Genomic DNA, 21,008 nt, shown 5'->3' on the forward strand with positions numbered 1-21,008 from the left:
TACAGGATATCCTCTCCTCCAATCTGCTCTCTCTCATATCTTCTCACATACACCCTTCAAATTTTCCAGTAGGGCATGGTGGATCTCTATGCCCCAGTACCTGTACAATTTATTTCCCGATTACATATAAAATAGTATTAATAATAGTATATATATATATATATATATGTGTGTGTGTGTGTATGTATGTATATATATACATATATATATATATATTTAAACATTTGATTTTTAAACAATTTAAACAAACATTAGACTTCCAGATTCATCACCTTCCTCCTTTGTCAACCACCCTTACTGGGGAAATAAGCATTTCAGTATAGGTTGTACATATGTAGCTAATGAAAAACATTACCATAGTAGATATATTGTAAAAGACTGACTATATTTCCCTTCCTCCTATCCCACCTCCCACTTGTTTTATTCTCTGCTTTGGGCCTGTCCCTTTTCAAAAGTGGGTGCTTCCAACCTCCCTCCCCTCCAGCCTGCCCTCCCTTCCATCATCTCCCCTCTCATCCCCTTCCCCCCTACTCTCTTGTAGGGTGAGATAACCTATTTAGTATGTATGTCATTCCCTCCGCAAGCCAAATTCAATGAGAATAGGGTTGACCCATTCCCATTTTCCTTCTTATTCTTCCCCTCCATTGTATCCATTTTCCCTTGCCTCTTCTATATGAGATAGTTTACTCCATTCTGTCTCTACACATCTCCTCTCATTATATTTCTCTCTCACCTCTTAATTTCACCTTTTAAGTATCATCCCTTCCTATTAAATTGGTCCTGTGCCCTCTATCTATGTATACCTGTAAACATATATACACACACATTCACATATGTATTCATACACCAGGTTAGTCTCTGATATATATATATATATATATTCTAATACTTTCAACTATTTTCATCCTGAGAAATGTTTCATCAGTTACAATTATCATTTTTCCATGTAGTAATATTAATAGTTCAACTTTGATACATTCCTTATGATTTCTTTCTCCTGTTTAGCTTCTCATGCTTCTCTTGCTTCTTGTATCTGAATGTTAAATTTTCTATTCAACTCTGGTTTTTTCATCAAAAATGCTTGAAAGTTTTCTATGCCACTGAATGACCATATTTTACCCTGAAACATGATACTCAGTTTTTCTGGGTAGGTGACTCTTGGTTTTAATCCCAGCTCCATTGACCTCTGGAATATCATATCCCAAGACCTTCAATCCCTCAGTGTAGAAGCTGCCAGATCCTGAGTTATCTTGATTGTGTTTCCACAATATTCTAATTGTTTCTTCCTGGCTGCTTGTAATATTCTCTCTTTGATCTGGGAATTTCAGCACCTGGCTATAATATTCCTATGAGTTTTCTTTTTGGGGATTTTTTTCAGGGGGTGATCGGTGGATTCTTTCAAACTCGATTTTGCCCTCTAGTTCTAACACATCAGAGCATGTTTCCTTGAGAATTTCTTGGAGGATGATTTCTAGGTTCTTTCTTTGATCATGGCTTTCAGGTATTCCAATAATTTTTAAATTATCTCTCCTGGATCTATTTTCCAGGTCAGTGGTTTTTCCCATGGGATATTTCACATTGTCTTCTATTCTTTCATTTGTTTGGATCTGTTTAACAGCATCTTGATTTCTGATAAAGTCACTAGCATCCATTTGCTCCAATCTAATTCTGAAGGAATGATTCTCCTCAGTGAGCTTTTGAGATTCTTTTTCCATCTGGCAAATTTGGCTTTTTAAGGCATTCTTCTCCTCATTGCCTTTTTGAGCCTCTTTTGCCATTTGAGTTCGTCTATTTTTAAGGTGTTATTTTCCTCAGTCAGGCTGTTGAATCTCATTTCATAATTTTCTCGCATTGTTCTAATTTCTCTTCCCAATTTTTCCTCCATTTCTCTCATCTGCTTCTTAAGGCCCTCTATGGACTGTAACCAGCTTGCATTTTCCTTTGAAGCTTTTGGTGCAGGAGTTCTGACTTCACTGTCTTCCTGCCATTCCATGCTTTGATCCTTTTTGTCCCCAAAATAGGAGTCTAATGTTCAATTGCTTTACTTGGTTTGCTTCCTTTTCCTTGTCATGTTTCCACTCAATTACTTGACTTTTGGGCTTTTTGCCACTGTAGGACTCTGCCACTAGATGGAGGAGCTTTGTTCCAAACCCTGGGGTTTTCTCAGCTGCTGGAGGTATTAGGTGGGTGCCCTCTCTGAAGTCTCCACACTCTCTGGCAAGCTGGTAACACACCCCAGAACCTTCACCCTACAATGCAATCCAGGTCCAAGCAGGTTAAAGCAAGAGCGATTACCCCTCATACTGGTTGCTTGGTCCCCTTACACTCTGTAAGTCAGGAGCTGAAGCTTCCATGTGGCAGCAGCTGCATCACAGACCTCAGCGGCTCCTCGCCCCAGGGGAAAAAGCCAATGCACTCCCAACTACTGGGTCCCAAAGTCCACACTGCAGTGACCTCTCACTTTGTCCTTAGCATCCATGTTTTGATAATTCTGGATTGCCACAGCTGCTGGTAATCTGGAGTCCCTCCAGCTGGTTGTTGGTCAGCCCCGCCCTGGGGTTAAAACCACGGTGTGGGCTGGGGTCAGCTCCCAGAGCACTGAGCTGGCTGATTCCTGCCAGCCTGCCGGGCTTTCCTCAGCAGGAGGTTACATTCTCTGTGTCATTTTGTGGGTTCTGTAGCTCCAAAGTTTGTTCAGAGTCCTCTTTTAAATGAACTGGAGGTGGTGAGAGCTGGAGCCGCATGGAGGTCCTGTTTCTACTCCCGATGTGTTGCAAATCTTAAAGCACCATATACATGTGGATTTCTATTATTCCTAGTAATAGTAATAATTGTATAATATTAATGAAATATAAAATTTATAATCCTAAGCCATCTGTGAAAATATCAGGACTTCTCTGCCAAAAAAGAGAAAAAGGATCGATAGATATTACTAGAAAACATGAGAAACAGTTCAAAATTCTTCTGAAATATTTTTGAAATAAAAGTTACCATTACCTCAAGCAGTAAAAATAGCTGCTCCTAGAAACTTAGCTTTGAATTTGTCAAAATTTCTGGTTGGAGCTTATGAAGTAGGTAAGATCTAGGAGTAGAATAAAACATCTCTGTAGACAGTCTGCATCAACATAGCCAACATCAGACAAATTACTCAGTCACGTAGATTGGTAGAAATGGAGACCTTTATGACACAATTCAAGATGAGTCATTGTCCTCAGAAACTGCAGAAGGTTCTCACTGATGCCTCCATTTCCTTTCCTCCCATTGTTTTCTTAACTCTCAAGAGTATGGCTACTGACTGTCTTTCAACTGAAACTACTGCTCCAAAAATCAGCAATGGTCTCTTAATTGCCAACCTAATGATCTTTTCTCAATCCTCAGCATTTTTGACATTTCTGCAGCCTTTGATCAGTCTCTCCTCTTTGATATCCTCTTCTCTCTAAATGTTCATGACACACCCCTCTCCTGGTTTCCCTCTTACCTATCTCATTGCTTCTCTTTAGTCTCTTTTGCTAGGTATTTATCCAGGTCAATCCTGCTAACAATAAGTGCTGTGGTTTAAACCCAGGGACACCAAAAAGCTGTTGCAGTTTATACCCAGGGATGCCAAAAACTGTTGATGTCTCTGCCCACCCCAAAACCATTGTGATTTCATGATGTGTTGTGGTGTAACCATCTCAAAGAATTCAGTCAGACCACCTCTAATCCAAGTACAGGCATTTATGGAGATTGATGCCTCTCATGAAGTGCGCTAAGTTCCAAGAGGGACCAGCAACTTTAGAGAAAGCAAGATGGATTTTTATAGGGTAAAGATGAAATTTTTTAACAGAAATTTACATGGAATAGAGGAATATCATTAATATTAAAGAGGCAGGGGGCGGGTAGAGTCAAGATGGCAGAGTAGAAGCAGGTCCTCTGCACGACTCTGGCTACCATCTTCCCCAATTCATGTAAAAGGGGACTCTGCTTTGGAGCTACAGAACCCATAAAATGACATAGAGAAGCTAACCTCCCACTGAGGACAGCCTGGCAGGCCGGCAGGAATTGGCCAGCACTCTGGGAGCTGAGCCCAGGCCCATGTGAGCTGGAGGTTTTAGCCCCAGGTTGGGCTTGACCAGCCGCCGGTGGGAGGAACTCAAGATCACCAGCAGCTGTGGCCATTTCCAGATTTATCAATACATACATGTGAAGGACAAAGTGATAGGTCAGTGCACTATGGACTTTAGGGGAACCAGTAGTTGGGAGTGCATTGGCTTTTGCCCCCAGGGCAAGAAGTCGCTGAGGAGCTGTGGCTGTGCAACCACCCCCCACATGGCAGCTTCAGCTCCTGGCCTGCAGGGTGTAGGGGGACCAAGCAACCAGCCTTAGGGTTAATCACTCTTGCTTTAATATGCTTGGAACTAGATTGCAGACTAGGGTATAGGTACTTGGGTGTCTGTCCAGCTTGCCAGAGTGTGTGGAGGCTTCAGCAAAGGCACCCAACTAATACCTCTAGCATCTGAGAAAACCCCAGCATTTGCTATGAAGTTCCCCTGTCTGGTAGCAGAGTCCTACTGTGGCAAAAAAAAAAAAACCCAAAAGTCAAATAATTGAGTGGCAACATGACCAGGCAAAAGAAACAAAGCAAACAGAAGAACCCAACGTTAGACTCCTATTTTGGGGACAAAAAGGATCAAGGCATGGAACAGGAGGAAGATAGTGAATTCAGAACTCCTGCAACAAAAGCTTCAAAGGAAAATATGAGCTGGTTACAGGCCATGGAGGACCTTAGGAAGCAGATAAGTGGAGGAAAAAATAGGGAAGACAAATGAGAACAATAAAAGAAAATTACAAAATGAGAGTCAATAGCCTGACTAAGGAAAATAACACCTTAAAAAATAGGCTAACTCAAATGGCAAAAGAGATTCAAAAAGGCAATGGGGAGAAGAATGCCTTAAAAAGCCAAATTTGCTAGATGGAAAAAGAATCTCAAAAGCTCACCAAGGAGAATCATTCCTTCAGAATTAGATTGGAGCAAATGGAAGCTAATGATTTTATGACTAATCAAGATGCTGTAAAACAGATCCAAACAAATGAAAGAATAGAAGGCAATGTGAAATATCTCATAGGAAAAACCACTGACCTGGAAAATAGATCCAGGAGAGACAAATTAAAAATTATTGGAATACCTGAAAGCCATGATCAAAGAAAGAACCTAGAAATCATCCTCCAAGAAATACTCAAGGAAAACTACCCTGATGCTTTAGAACCAGAGGGCAAAATAGAGGTTGAAAGAATCCACCTATCACCCCCTGAAAAAATATCCCAAAAAGAAAACTGCTTGGAATATTTTAGCCAGGTTCCAAAATTCTCAGATCAAGGAGATAATATTACAAGCAGCCAGGAAGAAACAATTTGAATATTGTGGAAACACAATCAGGATAACCCAGGGTCTGGCAGCTTCTACACTGAGGGATCGAAGGGCCTGGAATGTGATATTCTGGAGGGCAGAGGAACTGGGATCAAAACCAAGAATCACCTACCCAGCAAAACTGAGTATCATGTTTCATGGGAAAATATGGTCATTCAGTGAAATAGAGGACTTTCAAGCATTCTTGCTGAAAAAACCAGAGTTGAATAGAAAATTTGACATTCAGATACAAGAAGCAAGAGAAGCTAAACAGGAAAAAGAAATCATAAGGAATGTGTCAAAGTTGAACTATTAACATTCCTACATGGAAAAACAATAATTGAAACTGATGATACTTTTCTCAGTAGGAAAATAGTTGAAGGGAACAGAAATATATATATACATATGTCTATGTATGAGGGTGTATGGACATATGAATACATTTGTGAATGTATGTATATATGTTCACAGGTATACATAGGCACAGGACCAATTGAATAGGAGGGATGATACTTAAAAGGTGAAATTAAGAGGTGAGAGAGGAATATAATGAGAAGAGATGGGAAGAGACAGAATCTCATATAGAAGAGGCAAGGGAAAATGGTTACAATGGAGGGGAAGAATAGGAAGGCAAAAGGGAATGGGTCAATCCTACTCTCATTGAATTTGGCTTGGGGAGGGAATGAAATACACACTAAATAGGGTATCTCACCTTACAGAAGAGTAGGGGGGAAGGGGATGAGAGGGGGAATGATGGAAGGGAAGGCAGGCTAGGGGGGGAGGGAAGTTGGAAGCACCCACTTTTGAAAAGGTATGGGATCAAAGTAGAGAATAAAACAAGCAGGAAGTGGGATAGGAGGGAGGGAAATACAGTCAGTTTTTTTACAATATATCTTCTATATTAATGTCTTTCATTAGCTACACGTATACAACCTATACTGAACCGCTTATCTTCCCAGTAAGTTGGGCAACAAGGGAGGAAGGGAATGAATCTGGAATTCAAAGTTTTAAAATCAAATGTTTAAAAATATATATATTATTATTAATACTATTTTACATTTAATTGGGAAATAAGATATACAGGCACTGGGGCAAGAGATTCACCATGCCCTACTGGAAAAGTTGAAAGGGGTATGGGAGAAAATATGGGAGAGAGCAGATTGAAAGAGGGGATATCCTGTGGGACTGCTATTTTAGGGTGGAGGGTAGGGGAATAACAAGGAAAAAATTTATAACTCAAAATCTGGTGGAAATGAATGATGTAAATCAAAAGTTAAAGCATTTGAAAAATTAAAAAAGAGGCAGGAGTAGTTTGTTAAAGGATTAGATAATGGAGGAGGGGTCCCATCTATGGTTCAGTGGTTAAATATTCTGGTCATTCTGCTGAGTTCTAATTGGGTATCCATTGTGGTCCTGTCTGGTTATGACAGATAGGCATTGTGGTCCTGTCTTGGGCTAGATGGATGATGTGATTAAATCCAAGAACACATCTGTTTCTGTGGGAATGAGTCTGGGGCAGTGACCAGGTAGAGGAAATAGCTAGGTTGCCATCACATGGACATACCTGCTGTTTCTGTGGGAACTAAGAGTTCAGGGACACACCTGTTGTTCTAGTGAGCAGTGAGGCATATATAAAGAAGTTAAGACTTTGGTGGGGGCTAGGTATGTGCAGTGGGGCTAATGTTTGGTGGGGCTTGGCCCCAAATGAAGTTAGAATATTAGGGCTGGGGGCAGCTTTATTAGGATTCCATCATTCCCCCCTCCTCAAAGAGCTGGGACCCAAATTCATTTGGGAAAAAGGAAGGGGGTCTCTGCATCTATAGTGTCTTTAGGCTGAAAAGAGGAGCAGAGTTGTCCCTGTCTCAGTGGGTTCTGAGGAGGAGGTTGACTGGAACTGAGCATAGGCCACATCCAGGGGATGATTCATGCATATGGATTGGTATCCACTGTTTGCTGACAGTTGTAGGTGAATTAGCCTGTAATCTGAGAGATACAAATCTGACAACAAGTTCAACATGCAGGGTCCAAGATAAGGAGAAAGACAAATATATCTAGTAATAGGCTGTTGACTAGGTCAAGTACCCTTTTACTGAATTATTTAGACTGTAGAAAAGGATATAATTTTATGCTGAATAGCTCATATCTAACAAACACTTTAATAGCTCAGATGTATCCCAGCCTTAGTATGGGATAATGATTAACACTGTGTTTGTACCTTTATTTCACAAACTTCTTTTCCCTTTGTCTAGTTGTTCCCATATCATTCAGAAAAAAAATGTTCTGTTCTAGGCATTTAACCTTTCACTTGACTATGCAGGCAGGCAGATGACAAGCTTGTGTATTCATTTACCCAGTAGTTTGGAATATGGAATGACTACACATTCAGATTGAAAACAGCATGATTTCACATACCAGCATTGTATTCATATATTTGTTGACCACTTGCTCTAATTAGAGAAATTTACCATAGAAGGAAAAAGCAGGGACATGTCAAATATAATAGGATAAAACATTCTTATCTCTTTGAATTCAGATAAGAGTCACTTTAATTCCATCTCATAGCCAGACTCAGGAACAGACAGGTGGAAAGCATTCTTTTTCAAAGGAAGACGATAGGGAAACTGAGCCAGGAGGGATCCATTTTAGACTAAGGCTTAAATTGTCCTCTTGACCTTTCCCAGAAGAAAAACCTTCACCTGTACCAGTATAACCTCTGAGTAGATTGTGGCATTTCTCTCAGATACTGATTTAATTCAGACACTATATCTAAATTTAAACTCAAAATAAAAATAGTTGTGGTACCAATGACTTTTACCTCAAATAGCAAGTCACACCAATCACAGCTTAGGGCTAGATACAATTGTTTTTATAACTCTTATGGAGGTAAAATAAGTCACAAAATTTTGCCATGACTGACTTACATAAGAGATTTCATTTCTCAGTAAGCCAAATTCATTGTTTAGGAACTCCATAACCCAAACAAGTTCTTTTTTTTCCCTGTGGCTGATGACCTTGCCCATGAGATGGTTTCTAGGGATCTGGCAAGTTTACAAATCAGGAGAAATCTATAAGGACCCCGAAGAAGGGGCTGATCTGCCTGCACATCCTATGATATTCTTCCTCTGGAGTGATGAAAACCACATACTTTATGTGTGGCAAGTCCCCTATTTTCAATACTGATTTTTCTTTTTCCTTATCAGGATGTCTTTTGGGGGTCCCCATATTTTATTTTTAGAATCCCAATATATGGTAGCTGGCACATGTGGTCTCCAGTCACAACCTATACCCCTACATTGGCGGCGGCCTTGGCCATCTTCCCAACAAAAGGGGGTAGGGAGTCTCTACCTGTCTACCCATAGAGCTGCTGTGGGATCAGTTTTAGGTTTTAACATTATAACAATAATACCAAATAACTTAGTTAACAATCTTACAATTTTCATAAGTGAGGACTAACTTGTTTTAGTTTTAAGACAGTAATAGCAGGACTTAATGAAAGAACATACCTGGTTTTAAACAATTTTTTTCCACTGTCTTTTAGTTTCAACTAAATCCAGATTAAAAATTGTTTTGTCTAACACCATTTCTGGCTCACAATGGTCACTTAAGTTTTACAATATAAAAGAATTTTACTATAGTGGAGAAATACAATAATAATACAAATGGTAAGATGACATTAATTGCATTTCCAAATCAAATATAAAAATTGATAGAAGATTGGGCTTACTATATTCACAATGCCTATGGTAACTATAAATATGCTGATATGGTTATTAATCACAAAAGATACCAGACTCTCTACATGGGAATAAAGCTAAAACATTTATTCAAATACCAGAAAACTGAGTCCCAAAACCAGAAAGTCAAAGCCATCACAGTAGTTATGAAGTTGGCACACATAGTTAATGTAGTAAACACCCACATTCTCAAGCCTTCAAAACAGAACAGGCTACCTCAGGCAAAGATCCTCCTCTCCCCACTCACAGCGACTGCTCAGCATTCAAGAAGTGTGCTCCCAGCAGCTCCGCCCCCTCCCCCAGTTCCTATCCCTGGCAGTCCTCAGCAGGATTCCTTAGCAGAAATTCTGGCTGGCTCAAAAACAAAGGAGTTTGAGGCACCACTGCTGCCACTGTTGTTGCTGCTGCTGCCTCCAGTCACCACATATGCTCTAGCTTAGCTTCCAATTCCTCTTGCCCTACCTCTTCCTGCAAGGGGCATGGAAGATCTTTAAATCCCATAACTTTACACTTACCAAGTGTAGAGGCTGCTTGACTTCTTACCTAATTTTCTCCTCTCCTTTTCAAATCTCTCCACAGTTGCAGAGCCTGGTTGTGGGGGTGATCGATTTGGAAAGTAAGAAGTAAGTGGGCACCATTCCTTGTGTGGGAGGAACTAAGAACTAGGGAATGCTGGGAGGTTGTAGAGTCCTGTGGCTGAATTAAAGGTCCGGGGGACATTGGGAGGGGGGCTTGGTGAATAAAGAGGAGTGTCCCTGAAGAATCCCACAAGCTTCCGGAGAGAGGTTGCTTGGCTTCAGGGAACTTGGAGCAGAAACTCCAGGTTCCAGTGGTGTAGGAGCAAGGACTTGGGGTTTCAAGATGAGATATTCATCTGCTTACCTAGAGGAGTGGGCTTCAGGGTATGCAGGGTCCTTGGACTTTTGCTAGTGGTACCTGATGTAGCTACTGTGCCTCCCCCTTGTTCCTTTCACCAGGTGGGGGAGGTTAACTCAACTTCCCTACTATTCTTCTAACTTTTCACTGCAGCCTTAGCTCGGTAAGAGCCAACACAACAGGGTGAAGGATCTTAATGGTTCTAACCTTTCATGGTATCCTTCGAGCCAGGGTGAGAGGAAGATGACTTGGTAGCCCTAGTCTGGGAAGAGCTGAGACCACAAGGAAGAGAATCTTAGTGGTTGTAACTTCTCACTGTATCCTCAGCTTGGTCAGAACGAGGATGACAGGGAGAAGGCATTGTAGCCCTAGCCTGGGAAGAGCTGGCACCAGGAGGAGGAGAATTTTAGTGATTCTGACTTTTCAGTGTGGCCCTAGTCTGGTCAGAGCTGGACCACAGTTAGAAGGCACCATAGCCCTAGCCTTCTCAGAATTAGGACCACAGAGAGGAAAATATTAGTGTTTATTTTTAACTTTTGCTCAAGTAAACTTCACTTCTGGGTCCACTCCTTAAAACTTCTTTGAAAATGAGAGGATTGAACCTTTTGGTCAAGGTGAGTAGGACTCTGGAACAGATCCATTGGTGCCTAGCCCCTCTTCCCCATACTGGAGAGCTCAAAGTTTCATCTCTGAGGCATCTTTTTCATATATATGTATTATCCAATTTATCTTAGCTCCAAATGCTAGCCAGAATGAATTCAATTACCTGGATCAATATTCCCAATGATTTTATACAGTTCTCTTTCTGTGACCCAGGAAAGAGTTAAGTGCTAGTCCTATTCCAAAGTGCAGCTTTGAAACCTGCCTCTCTTTGATCAGTAAAGTGAACCCTTTTCTCTTAGATAGATCTTAGGGGAGAAGTTTCCCCTCTTTCCATCTGTCTCTCTACCTCCAGAACTTGGCTGGAGTCCAAGGAAGTAGAAAGAGAGAAAGAGTTTTGGGGTTTTTTGCCAACAACTTTCTTTAAGAGACCATCAATCTTTGTAGCTCAGGATGCATTTTGAATCTTACAAGGTGGCAGACTCAGAGAATTTAACACACACACACACACACACACACACACACACAGAGCAGTCAGATGTAAACAGAAAGCACAGATAGCAATAACTTTTCTTGGTCTTCCAGATTATATAAAGACTAGGTGCTATTACAGTTTAGTAGTCCCCTAGGATGGGAGTTGGGACTAAATGCCAACAAGCCTAAGGAAATACCCCTATAGCCACATTCATCTCTTCAGTGGCGTCTCACTGAAGGATGAAGAATTGAGTTCATAAAGAACTTACCAGGAAATTCCCAAGCAAAGCATCCTCTATCTAGAGGGAATTTGCTAGCCACAAGGGACCAAGTGATCCAGTCAAGCCTTCCTAGGTGCTTGAAGGACTTATAGGCTTACCTTTGGGTTAGAAGGGGTCCAAATCAGAGATTCTTCTCTGCATGGAGGAGAAGCACAGAGTCAGAGATTCAGGCCCACCCAGGAACATAAAAAGCAGTTGCATTTTAAACCCAGGGATGCCAAAAACTGTTGAGGTGGGGTTTCTGCCCACCCCAAAACCGTTGCGATTTCATGATGTGTTGTGGTGGAACCATCTCAAAGAATTCAGAGTCAGACCACCTCTAATCCAAGTAAAGGCATTTATTGAGATTGACTACTCTCATGAAGTAAGCTAAGTTCCAAGAGGATCCAGCAACTTTTGAGAAAGCAAGATGGATTTTTATAGGTTAAAGATGCAATTACATAAAAGAAATTTACATAGAATAGAGGAATATCATTAATATTAAAAAGGCCAGAGGAATTTGCTAAGGGATTAGGTAATGGAGGAGGGGTCCCATCTATGGTTCAGTGGTTAAACATTCTTGTCATTCTGCCCTCTGATTGGCTAGCTATTGTGGTCCTGTCTAGTTAAGACAAATAGTTAGGTATTGTGGTCCTGTCTTGGGCTCGATGGATGATGTGATTGTGATTGAATGCAAGAACACACTGTTTCTGTGGGACTGGGTATGAGGGCAGTGTATCAGCAATGCAATATTCACAATGCCTATGGCAACTATAAATATGCTGATGTGGTTATTAATCACAAAATATACCAGTCTCTCTTCATAGGAACTAAAGCTAGAACATTTATTAAAATACCAGAAAACTGAGTCCCAAAACCAGAAAGTCAAAGCCTTCAGAGTAGTTATGAAATTGGCGCAGGTAGATAAAGTAGAAAGCACCCACATTCTCGTCTTTAAAACAGAACAGGCTACCTCAGGCAAAGGTCCTCCTCTCTCCACTCATAGCAACTACTGATCACCCAGAAGCGTGCTCCCAGCAGCTCCGGCTCCCCACAGTTCTGGTCCCTGGCAGTCCTCAGCAGAAATTCTGTCTAGCCCAAAAAAGGGGGCTCGCACCTTCACCTCCACATAGGCCGCTACCACTACTGCTGCCACTGCCTCTACTGGCCGCTGCTGCTGCCACTGCCAATCACCACAGGAGCTCTAGCTTGGCTTCTGCTTCCTCTTGCCCCACCCCTTCCTGTTACGTCAGCCAGTCCAATGGGGCATGGAAGATCTTTAAATCCCATAAACCTTACATTCAGCCCCAAGATCTTTCATGTCCCTTACTTGGCAAAAATACATTAGGAATAACTGGTGTCAACAGAATTTCACAACAATATAACAAGGATAGCACACAATAAACACAGAAAACAATATTTTAGGGTGGGGCTTGAGCACAAGCTCCCATCATTCCCCCTACCCCCCCGAACAAATGGGGCCCCAAAATCTTGGGGTAAGGGGCGAAAGTCTCTTCTTCCATGGCTACTTGCTGCTGGAATCGGATGTAGAGCTGTCCCTGTCCCAAGGGGTACCATTTAAGAGGTCAGTTCTTAATATGCTTGATGCCAGGTCCAAAGGTGACACATCACAGTTGCAGACGGGGGTGACATCCAGCTTAAGCTATCAGGCATCTACAGGTGGAGGGTACCAAGACTGCGGAAACAAATCTAGCAAACAAGGTGAACAGACAAAAAGCCAGGAAGAAGCAAAGAGACAATAACCACACTATCGTAGCCTCACTCACTACTAGTAGTAGGTAGAATATATGAGTTAAGGGTACAATTTTGTAATCATCTTCTCCAGAATAAACAATAATTACAGTGTTATCCCTCCTGTGTGCTATAATCTCTGCAGCCTTTGGAACATCATCTGGTTTCCTTTTTACCCATACTTTAGCTCCCAATTTTATTCTATCAGTAGAACCAAATCTTTCTGTTCCTCTGACAGTTATTTTGGAAGGAAGGTCAGTTTTTACAAGTACTTTTGCTTTACAAGGAACGATGATCACTTGAACTATCCTATCATTTTTTTATGAATCTGTATGGGCCCTTCACCTAAGTTATGGAATGTTGCAACAATTTCTCCTTGATAATTAGAATCTATTACTCCAGCCAATACGTGTATTCCTTGAGCTGCTAATCCTGATTTGGGTAAAATCTGTCCAAAGTGATTTTTAGGGATTCTTATGCATATCCCAGTGGAGATTTTCTCATTTCTTTTCTGTCCAACCAAAAGTCCTCTAAACAATGTAAATCATACCCCACCGAACCAGGTGTTCCTGGGTATGATGCTGGGACATCTGGCCTCAAAGTCCAATACTCAATATTTGGGATCTTATGTATTTGTTGTTTTCTAATTTGCAGATTTGGGATCATCATTCTGGCTAGAGATGTATTTCCTCCCAATGGTCTATTACTCAAATTATGTAAAGCCATGAACAAATTATTCTTCCAATGTTGATATTAATTATTGGAACTTAACTTCCTTAACTGTTCTTTCAGTAATCCATTCATTCTTTCAATTAACCCAGATGCTTGTGGATAATATGGAATATGATATATCCATTCTATATTGTTTAGTATACAATACTTCTTCATTGCATTGCCTTTGAAATATGACCCATTGTCACTTTGAATATGCATTGGGGTTCCATAATATAGACTTATGAGATCTAGAGTTTTACAAGTGTTTTTCTGGGTTGCATTCTTATAAGGACAAGCCACTAGTACACTTGAATAGGTGTCAACACAAGTACATATAAATCTGCATCCTTTATCCAGTGGTAGTGGACCAATATAATCTATTTGCAAGATTTGGGCTGGGACTTTTCCTCTTGCTATCTCTCCAGTTACTACCCGAGGAAGAGTTTGCTCCCTTTCCAATTGACATATATGACATTCTTCTGCTATCTGTTTTAACAGTGAATGAGAGATACTAATACCTCGATCTTGCACCCATTTGTGTGTGGCCTGGACCCCCAAATGGACTGCTGTTTGGTGGACCCACTTTGCTAATATCGGATCATCAGTTGTTGTCAAAGTAGGGACAATATGTTTGGTAGCAATCTTTGCCAGTCGATCAGCATGAGCATTGTACTCACGTTCTGGTGTGGTGAGGTCCACGTGAGCATCTACATGAAAAACTGACAAGTCAGTGACCAAAGTCATGTTCCAGATACCTTCCCATAATTCTTTGCCCCTGACTTGTTTGCCATGAATTTCCCAATTTTTATTTTTCCACATGGGCATCCATGTAGCTAACCCATTAGCTACAGCCCATGAATCACTGAATATATGACACTCTCCTCCTTGTTCTATTTTGATGGCTTGATGTACTGTCATAAGTTCAGCATATTGACTACTTCCACCTATCCCAGTACTTTCCAAAGTCCTTCTAGTACATGGGTTATAGGCCACTGCTTTCCAATGTCTTTTTTGGCCCAAATATTTTGCTGTCCCATCAGTAAACTATGCATGTCTCTTTTGTTCTTCAGTTAATCCATCGTATTCCCTCATTCCATTTTACAGAGGACTGTACCAACTGTTGCTTTGCCTCAGGGGGTGTGTCATTCCTCTCAATTTCTATGTTTTCTACAGATTCATGTAGAGCAGAGACTCTGCTTTTGCCTGTTTTCGCTCTATTTTGCATGTACCACTTCCATTTGATTATACTAGCCTCTTGGGCATGTCCAATTCTGTGAGAAGCTTGGGTACTCATCACCCAGGTCATAATCGGGATTCTAGGTCTTAATATCACTTCATGGCCTAGAGTCAGTTGTTCAGTCTCCATCAAAACCCAATATGCAGCTAACAACTGCTTTTCAAAAGGTGTATACTGGACTCCAGATGAAGGGAGTTTCCTACACCAAAATCCCAAAGGTACATTTCAGCTTTGTTGTTTTTGCCATAAGCTCCAGTTTGCATAATCATCTTGTACAGTCACTTGCAATTCCACTGGACCATTTTGCATGGGCCACAAATCTAGGGAGAATTGTATGGCAGTCTTGGCTTCTTCAAAAGCTTTACTCTGCTCAAGTCCCCAGTCGAATTCATATTTCTTCCAAGTGACTCTATATAAAGATTTCAAAATCTGCCCCAAATGTGGAATGTGGTGCCTCCAGTATCCAAACAATCTTATGAACTTTTGGGCCTCCTTCTTATTGGTAGGGGTAGGAAAATCCTGAATCTTTTGTCAGGCTTGTGGAAGGATCTCTCGTAGTCCCTTGTTCCATTGTATACCCCAAAATTTTACATTTTGAGCTGGTCCTTGAACCTTTGCAGGGTTAATTTCCCACCCTTTACTTTTCTTTCTTTTTTCATTTTTCAAATGCTTCATTAACTTCTGATTTACATCATTCAATTCTGCTAGATTTTGAAATACAATTTTTCTCCCTGTTTTTCCTGTACCCACTGTCCCAAAATATCAGTCCAACAAGATATCCCCTCCTCCAATCTGCTCTCTCCTATATTTTCTTCCATACACCTTTCAACTTTTCCAGTAGAGCATGGTGGATCTCTATGCCTTAGTGCCTGTATATCTTATTACCCAATTACATGTAAAATAGTATTATTAATAGTGTGTATATATTTATACTTAAACATTTGATTTTAAATCTTTGAATTCCAGATTCATTCCCTTCCTCCGTTGTCACCTACCCTTACTGGGAAGATAAGTAGTTCAGTATAGGTTGTACATGTGTGACTAATGCAAAACAATAACATAGTAGATATATTGTAAAAGAATGACAATATTTCCCTCCCTCCTATCCCACCTCTGACTTGTTCTATTCTCTACTTTGATCCCATCCCTTTTCAAAAGTGGGTGCTTCCAACTTCCCTCCCCCCCAGCCTGCCCTCCCTTCCATCATCATCCTTCTGATCCCCTTCCCCACTACTCTCCTGGAGGGGGAGATACCCTATTTTGGATGTATTTCATTGCCTCCCCAAGCCAAATTCAATGGGAATAGGGTTTACCCATTCCCTTTTGCCTTCCTATTCTTCCACTCCATTGTAATCATTTTCCCTTACCTCTTCTATTTGAGATAGTTTAAGCCATTCTGTCTCTCCCATCTCCTCTCATTATATTCCTCTCTTACCTCTTCATTTCAACTTTTAAGTATCATCCCTTCCTGTTAAATTGGTCCTGTGCCCTCTATCTATGTATACCTGTAAACATACATACACACACTCACATATGTATTCATATGCCCTCATATAGAGACATTATATATATATATGTGTGTGTGTGTGTGTGTGTGTGTGTGTGTGTATTTCTATTCCCTTCAACTATTTTCATACTGAGAAGAGTTTCGTAAATTACAATTATTGTTTTTCCATGTAGGAATGTTAATAGTTCAACTTTGATAAGTTCCTTATGATTTCTTTTCCCTGTTTACCTTCTCATGCTTCTCTTGCTTCTTGTATCTGAATGTCAAATTTTCTATTCAACTCTGGTTTTTTCAGCAATAATAATATATAATAATAATGTTTGAAAGTCCTCTATTCCACTGAATGACCATATTTTCCCCTGAAACATGATACTCAGTTTTGCTGGGTAGGTGATTCTTGGTTTTCATCCCAGCTCCTCTGCCCTCCAGAATATCATATTCCAGACCCTTCAGTCCCTCAGTGTAGAAGCTGCCAGATCCTGGATTATCCTGATTGTGTTTCCACAATATTCAAATTGTTTCTTCCTGGCTTCTTATAATATTCTCTCCTTAATCTGGGAATTCCGGAACCTGGCTATAATATTCCTAGGAGTTTTCTTTTTGGGATCTTTTTCAGGAGGTGATTGGTGAATTCTTCCAACCTCTATTTTGCCCTCTGGTTCTAAAACATCAGGGCAGTTTTCTTTGAGAACTTCCTGGAGGATGATTTCTAGGTTCTTACTTTGATTATGGCTTTCAGGTAGTCCAATAATTTTTAAGTTATCTCTCCTGGATCTATTTTCCAAGTCAGTGGTTTTTCCCATGAGATATTTCACATTGCCCTCTATTCTTTCATTTGTTTGGATCTGTTTAACAACATCTTGATTTGTCATAAAGTCACTAGCATCCATTTGCTCCAATCTAATTCTGAAGGAATAATTCTCCTCAGTGAGCTTTAGAGATTCTTTTTCCATCTGGCAAATTTTGCTTTTTAAGGCATTCTTCTCCTCATTGCCTTTTTGAGTCTCCTTTGCCATTTGAGTTAATCTGTTTTTTAAGGTATTATTTTCCTCAGTCAGGCTGTTGACTCTCATTTCATAATTTTCTTGCATTGTTCCCATTTCTTTTCCCAATTTTTCCTCCATTTCTCTTATCTGCTTCTTAAGGTCCTCTATGGCCTGTAACCAGCTTGTATTTTCCTTTGAAGCTTTTGGTGCAAGAGTTCTGACTTCACTGTCTTTCTCCTGTTCCATGCTTTGCTTCTTTTTGTCCTCACAATAGGAGTCTAATGTTGGAATCTTCTTTCTGCTTTGTTTCCTTTGCCTGGTCATGTCACTCCTCAGTCACTTGTTCCCTGGGCTTTTTGCCACAGTAGGAATCTGCCACCAGACATGGGAGCTTTCATCCCAAATGCTGGGATTTTCTCAACTGCCAGAGGTATTAGATGGGTGCCCTCTTTGAGGCCTCCACATGCTGCTCTGGCAAGCTGAACACACACCCCAGGACCTCCACCCTAGACTGCAGTCCAGAGCCAAGCAGGTTAAAGCAAGAGTGATTACCCCTCAGACTGGTGCTTGGTGCCCCTACACTCTGCAGGCCAGGCACTGATGTTGCCACATGGTGCTGACTGGCTGTGCCAGGGGTCTCAGGGGCTTCTCGCCCTGGTGGCAAAATCTACACACTCCCACTTACTGGGTCCCAAAGTCCAGACTGCACTGTCCTCTCACTTTGTCCTTTGCATCTATGTGTTGATGATTCTGGAAACGACCACAGCTGCTGCTGATCTGGAGTCCCTCTGGCCACGGCTTGTCAGACCCGCCCTGGGGCTAAAAACCCCCGGCTCATGCGGGCCTGGGCTCGGCTCAAAGAGCCCTGCACTAGCCAATTCCTGCCAGCCTGGTGGGCTATCCTCAGCAGGACGTTAGCTTCTCTGTGTAATTTTGTGGGTTCTGCAGCTCCACAGTTTGTTCAGAGTCCCCTTTTTTACATGGATTGGGGAAGGTGGAAGCCACAGCTACTCGGAGGTCCTGCTTCTACTCTTCCATCTTGACTCTGCCCCCCCCCCCCCCCCCCCTTTTCATATGCTGAATTAGAAGGGTCAAACTCCTCTCCACTTCTTTTGCATCTTTTCCCTGTTTCATGATATCATCAATGTAGTGGGTAAGCTGTATACCAGGTAGCTTTAATTCATCCAACTGTTCAGCCACAATCCTGTGACAAATAGTGGGGCTATGTATGTACTCTTGTGGCAAGCAGGTAAAAGTATATTGTCTCACCTGCCAAGTGAAAGCGAACTGATCCCATTGTTTCAGGTCTATTGGGATGGTGAAGAAGGCATTTTCTGAGTCAATAATTACATACCAAGTCCCATCATATTTCTGGGTCCTTTCTATTAAGGTGATGGTATCTGGAACAGCAGCATTCAAAGGAGGACTCACCTTATCCAACTGTCTATAATCCAGTCATTCTCCATGTCCCATCTGTTTTTCTTACTGGCCAGACAGGATTATTCCATCTTGTGGTTGTAGGGACTAACCCTCCTGCTTCAACATATTCCTTTATAGTAGTGGTAATTTCATCTTGCCCACCTGGCACACAATACTGTTTTAAAGTAATTACTTCAGAAGGTTCAGGTAAAGTGATTGGCTCCATTTTTATTTTTCCCACTAAAACTGTATTAATTCCTATCTTCCTTACAGCAAATTGGTATCTTCCTTCAGGTAAATTCAGATATCTCAATATATCTATTCCAATGATGTATTCAGGAATGGGTACAACAACCACAGTATATTCTTTCTTAGGTAACTGCCCAATTTTTATTGTTATTTTAACTTGTCTAGCTGATATTTCAGCCCTTCCTATACCTGTGATGGTAATAGGAGTTCCATGGTTAAACTTATCAGGGTTTCCATAGATAAGGGTGGCCTCAGCCCCAGTATTGAGCAGCACCCTACTTACAGTAGTTGATCCATTCTTCCAATATATTGTTAAACCAATATGGGGTCTACAATCTCCTCTGTATATTTCTTTAATCTGGGCTGGGGCTTGGCCTATCTCCTATTCTCCCTGAAGGTGGGGCAAACTTGGATACAAAGATTCAGATTCAGGAGTACCTGCAGGGGTGGTTCCTGCTTCCCTATTCGTTCTAATGTTAAGTACCTTTTCTTGGTACTGCTTATGCAGCTCTTCAGTTGGAATACCATCTATTCTTCTAAAATCCACCCCTGCTCTCAACAGAGCAGTAAACAGTTCCCTTCTTGTGGGTCCATTTTGTCTCTGAATCCTCTGGCTGTTTACTCTTCTCTCTCGAGGCAATTTATTTTGTCCCCATTCTCCTAGGTCACTTAATTGTGAAATCTTATCCAGCACCTCTGAAAGAGGGTACCCTATTTCTCCAATTAATGGAATCAGAATTAGGTGCTTATAAGCAGGAGGAGCCGTCTTCACTATGATATTTCTATGAGGAACTCCTAGGGGGGTATAATGATATGCATTTGCATCTCCAACCATGATAGCAGTTTTCATTACCTCCTCCTTTAGCCTTCTCATACAATCTCTAAGTGAGTACCAAGGTCTGTCTCTACCAGGCCATTGCTTTCTGCATCCATCTGCAGCTAAAGCCAACAGATTAGTTCTGTTGATGCCTCCTCGCATATGGTGATCTCTAAAAGCTTGGTGTACAAAAGGATTCTGACTGATACTTATGAATTTTAAGCAATCCACACTGTCCAGTGTTATTCCTCTGATGCCTTCATCAGTGATTCGTACTATCCAAGACACTAAAGACTCTCCCATTCTTTGGGTGAATCTACTTAATATATCAGTAATCTCCTGTTGACTGAAATCCTCAATTATCTCCCTGGACTCTGTTTGGCCTGGGCTGTTCTCCTGTCTTCTTCTTCGTATGGGGAGAATGTCTACATTAGAAGACTCCTCATCTAACCTTGCTCCATTCTCCTCACACACATTCTCCTGGCAGCTGTCTGGGCAACTCTGCCCAGCCTGTACAAAAGTTGCATGCACATTCCTTCTGCTAGTTTTTTGCTTCCTTTAGCTACATGAACAGTAGCTTCTTCCTGGATCACCTGATCCCTCCAGTTTGCTCTTCTGAATGCTTTGACATGGAAGAATCTTCAGGCAAACCAGCTGACTCCCTAGCCATCTGAGCTCTTTCCTCCAGCAGCTTATCCCTACTTTTACACATAAGGTGATAACTTGTTAGCAGGACCCAGCCTCTGCTGCACACTCTTGCCAGTTCTTTGCCTGGTTCTAAGGGTATTCCTTGCAAACATCTTTCCAAATCTCCAGGTTCTTCTTCTTTTAACCTTGGTTCCCAGTTTTCACAGGGCCCTGTGCTTTTGGCCCACTCTCTGGCTAGAGTGGAATAAGGCAAATCCTCCCATCCTGGGATAGCCACTTCTCCCTCTAAAGCCCCCCTGCTTCCAAATAGAGGCCTGACATTTTGTGATCCCACCCTCGTCCCCAAATG

The 21,008-nt window shown here is 41.4% G+C and overlaps 1 protein-coding gene and 1 long non-coding RNA gene across 2 annotated transcripts in view; both read left to right on the forward strand.

Annotated features, from left to right (window-relative positions):
• LOC138158602 (GTPase IMAP family member 8-like) overlaps positions 1-21,008 on the forward strand; it is a 63,946-nt gene that overhangs the window by 22,074 nt on the left and 20,864 nt on the right. The window lies entirely within an intron of this gene.
• Positions 1-21,008, forward strand: part of LOC138157924 (uncharacterized) — a 36,358-nt gene that overhangs the window by 3,866 nt on the left and 11,484 nt on the right. Inside the window, exon 2 of the long non-coding RNA XR_011167503.1 lies at positions 9,700-9,743. This is a non-coding gene — a long non-coding RNA (uncharacterized lncRNA). The remainder of the gene's footprint in view (positions 1-9,699; positions 9,744-21,008) is intronic.

The sequence above is a fragment of the Petaurus breviceps genome, unplaced genomic scaffold, assembly GCF_028583685.1.
Source record: "Petaurus breviceps papuanus isolate PSGF00001 unplaced genomic scaffold, PetGlider_PUasm1.0 115, whole genome shotgun sequence".
NCBI lineage: Eukaryota > Metazoa > Chordata > Mammalia > Diprotodontia > Petauridae > Petaurus > Petaurus breviceps.